At 34.0% G+C, this 4,687-nt stretch overlaps 1 protein-coding gene across 1 annotated transcript in view; it reads right to left on the minus strand.

Annotated features, from left to right (window-relative positions):
- The window catches only part of LOC118746679 (bifunctional peptidase and arginyl-hydroxylase JMJD5-like), a gene marked incomplete at its 5' end in the record, with an annotated part of 146,810 nt that overhangs the window by 20,631 nt on the left and 121,492 nt on the right, over positions 1 to 4,687 (minus strand).

Here is a 4,687-nt window from a genome sequence, read left to right on the forward strand (position 1 = left end):
CATCTTCATCTTCATCTTCATCTTCATCTTCATCTTCATCTTCATCTGCATCTTCATCTTCATCGTCATCTTCATCTTCATCTTCATCTTCATCATCTTCAGATGCAGATTTTATGACTTGGTGTTAAATATTAAACGCAAGAATCTCCGAACTCGTAGAAGAAATTTCACTTCAAAAATCCTGCAATGCGACCAGAACCTAACTAAGATTTTAGTATTCGGTATAGTAATGATCCTCCATGAATCTCCCCTCTCAACGATAATTCTAAGAGTTCGCGCATGGAGAGTTTATATTTCCCATAGGAATAACACGTATGAAAATGATTTCTTCTCTTTTGAGGTCAATACAATTTTCTAGGATCAATGCAAACGTCTGAAACTGTAATAAAACATTGAGTATAAGCCATTTAAGTGTTATACTGGCTCAGATTATGCTGGTCATTGATCAAAGAACAGTATTGCAAAGTAAAACAAATATAATGGAAGTTTAATTAGCGTGGTTGTTTTCGATAGCAAATATAAAAAAAAAAAATAAAAAATAAAAAACATTTAAGTAAAATTATTAACTGTAAATTTTTCTTTAAGGAGCTAAGGAGCTAATTAATTTTTTTAGTCCTCTGATCCAGCTAAAATCCTTTGCTCCGCTGCGCTCCGAAGCCCTGGACTCGCCCGCGGTTTACCCACCCCACTTTTGTACATATGTAGTTGTTTAAGCGGAATTCTCTGTCCTTCTCTACTGTTTCGTTCTTAAACCAGGGCTCAATAATTAACCTTAGATATGTATATCGATGTTCTTGTCACTGAGTAGCATATTTACCTAGGGTTTGAGTATCTGAAGGAGTGAGGAATTCCAAGGCCATTGAATTCAAATTTATTTGTATACTTTTTCGAATTTTAATATATGTATATTTTGAGTTAGAAAGTCATGCTTCTTATCTGGTATAAATTTTTATATTTGAGAAATGAAGTAATTCTAAAAATTCAAATGGCATGCTGTCATAATACTAAGTACATATATATATACTATTTAACATACGGAAGTCTACGCTTTTATCCATACTTAAACCAAATCATGCAAACATACATACATACATACTTACGTATGTATGCCTAGGCATTCCGTGAGTATCTTTACTCCTATAATGGCATGTAAAAATCCATATCTAAATACATCTGCCTCTCAGCTGTTTTCAATTAAGAAACAATTTCTTATTTATATGCGCATTTACATACAAACATATTCACTCTATAGAAGCACATATGTATATACATACATATGACGGTACGTATTTATATTCATTTATGCACTCGCCTATAGTAAAAGTATTTTTAAGTCGCGCACACGTGTTAGGTGTGTGGCGGCATGCAGCTTAACATGCCACAGGAAAAGCTAAGGCAACAGCTGATGTGCACATTTGCGTATCGCCGCTGCCACCGGCTCTCGCTGATGCATTGCAAAGAATGCAGCTCGGGCATTAAATTGAAACAAATTTCCAATAAAAGTTGCAAACAATTCTATGCCAGATATGTAGAAGTTTAATGCAGGCATATGCACATACATACTTACATATGTATGTATGTACGCTTGCGCTTCCACACTGTATGTGTATATACAAACCTAGGTATTTACAATACATACAGACGTCGGAAGCCAATAAAATTCTTTGCCAGTGAATGTTTTTGTACTTTCCTATGATTGTGGTGTGTACATTTGTTAATATCATTGATAATTGATGGCGCAAATGATCTTCAGGTGTTGCACAGCTGATGTCCATAAAGTACACATCAAAGAGCACATCAGGTACATAGTGTGCCGTTATTCTTGTTAATAATTATTGCTGTTGCTGTTGATGTCAGTTTTTATTAAGATCGTCATGTATTCATGCATAGATATCTACAAACATACCTACATACTTCTGTACATATGTACAATAGGCATAGGACTTTTTTCTAAAATTAAATATGTATGTTCTACCCATGAGGAGAGCATAAGGAATGATGAAAAACCAACAAAAATTTTGTAAAAAAAATTTACACAGGGAGCTCCGAGAAATAAAATACATATTTGTATGTAGATGGAAAATGAATTTTAGATATAAAAGTCATATGCCTAATGTAGTACATGTGGAGGTGTAAATTGTATCGCTATAGTCTCATAAAAGCATGGCATTTATAATTGCTCTTGCGTGGAACAAAAATGTTAAATTGACCAATACAATGTGAGTTCCTTTTATTTCAGAAATTACACTGTGGGGAAAAGCTTAAGTCTTGAAATTACAAAAAAACGCCGAAACAAGTAAACTTATCTTTGAGCCGTAGATTACGAATCTGTATTCTATGTTTTTCTAGATCAGTCCATTTTCCTAAGATATTTTCGTTTTTATTATGAAAGCTCAAATTTAAGAGGGAAAAATTAAAAAGAAAAATAACAGAATTTTCGTACATTTTCTGTTCATTTGTGTTAAATAATATTCTTTTATAAAAAAAAATTAAGTGACTAACGAAGAAAATCTATGGATAAATAAAGAAATTGTGAATGGTAAAATAAAAATGCGTAATGATTTTTTTTTATTAAATATGAGCAGGAAAGAATGTTAGGGCCGTGTAAATGGCCATACTCGCACATGGCGTATGCGTAACATTTTCCATGTTAATATTTGAATTCGTTTTCATTCAAAATGCAAACTTAAAATTAAAATGCATTATATATATATTTAGAAAAACCCCGTAATCTAAGTAGACCCAAATTATTTAAGTTTATGTGTCTTGGCGTTCTTATAGCGTTATCTATGAAATTTTTTAAACAATTCGCTCAATATTTGTACATACTTTTTTTCATGTCAAATCACTTTATTTGCATCAGAGACTGTAATCAAAAAATTTTTAAATCAAAAGGACTTAGCGAAAAAGTTAGGAACCGTTTGATTTCGAAGATACCATTATTCTTATTTTATAATATGATTCCTTCATGTCTTTTCAATTTTTTTAAGCATAAAATTGTTTAGTCTTTTTATTTTTTAATTATTGATATTAAAATAAAATCCCTTCTGGTTTTTTCCGACATTCATGAAGAAACGGAAAAACGTATTAGGGCTGTTCAGGATGTTGTGAAAATAGTCTTGGAGTTGCAGTTGGAATTGCATTTGCAAATTTTATGCTTGCTGCCATGGTAACCATGTGCATTTTATTGTTGTGAACTTACAAATGCAACAAATATGCCATTGCAAGAGCATATGCGCAAGATCCCGAATAGCCCTAGCCCTATTTATTCTGCCAAGTCGCTGTAAAGTAAAACGCGCAATAGTTCTGGTAAATGTGTCAACGAAAAGTTATTTAAGCATTGACCTACACAACACAATCATGATGTCTCTGAATGGCACTTTGGCGCAATATAATACTGGCAATTCGGACCCATGGCGCCAATCGTAACACACGGTAACTTGGTTTGCGCTAGTTCAGCGGCTGCGTGTCCTTTTCATTCTTCCTGAGTTCGTTCTGCACGAATCGCTAATGGCGACTATGTTAGCCAATGTTTGATATTCTGTTAGCGGCATAATGTCCCTCGAACACTACAGTAGAACATCAAATAATTCGAGTTGTCATATTCGAAGCAATCGAGCCATAGCCGCGAAAGAAACGTAAGCACCAAATGATTTTATTTTGTGTTTTTTTTTTTTAATCAAGGTCCATAATTTTTCCACAGACAAATAACTTCTTCATATTCACCAACTGTAAATGATACAACAAAAAAAAAAAAGCTCAAAGTGAACAATACATTCTCGAGCTATGCGCTTTCTGACGTAAGCAACTTTGGCATATACTATACGTACAAATATTTATTTTTAATATCAATCAGGGCTTATATCCGATGTAAATTCATTTTTGTTTTAAAGCATTACCTACTGCGAACTTTTTTTGGAATTTAGCTACCTTTTTCGAAGTTCCACCTGCTTCCAAAAAATATCCCTGTGGGTGGGAGTGTCAAATTTTAGAAAAACCTACTTACAAAACCTTTAAAAATTGCATTAGGGTGCGTTCACACAGAACGCGGAGCCGAACCAGGCGAAGCCGTTCCGAGCAAAGTGAAGCTTTCAAATTGGTGTAGCTATATGAAAGTGTTCATACAACAAATTTTTTCATAAGCGTTCTGGAGCTGAAAGCAAAGCTTTTTTTAATTTTGAATTTTCTACTTAATTTTTCAGCTTCATGACGCTGCTGCAAACAAAATAGAAAAATATGTATTCAAATAAAACCGAATTCTGCAACTAATCTTTTAAATAAAATTGAGCAAATATTTTTGCCGCTTTTCATTGACGGTAATTTTTATGGTATCTTTGCAGCCGAGTGCATGAGAAAAGCTGCGCTTCGCTTCGTTCAGTGTGAACACCAGCAGCTTCGCTTTGTTCCGCCTTGTTTCGCTCCTCGCCGCTGGACTTTCTGTATGAACGCGCCTTTATGGGGTACGCAGTTCTAGAGCTCATTCAATTCTAGTTAGTACAGTAAAGTGCAAGTTTTAAGTGACTACAAAATACTGTAGATTTTTGGCTTTTTTTTTTGTTGACGGTGTTTCGATATGGAGGCAGGTGGTAAAAAGTCATGGTGGTAGTTGATAGAAAAAAAACTGATGGGCTTGGAAAGGGAAAAGTGAAAGTCATAAATGCAAAAATTTCACACAATTTTCTCCGAT

Source organism: Rhagoletis pomonella, unplaced genomic scaffold, assembly GCF_013731165.1.
Source record: "Rhagoletis pomonella isolate Grant_MI unplaced genomic scaffold, Rhpom_1.0 Rhpom_scaffold_00011, whole genome shotgun sequence".
Lineage (NCBI taxonomy): Eukaryota > Metazoa > Arthropoda > Insecta > Diptera > Tephritidae > Rhagoletis > Rhagoletis pomonella.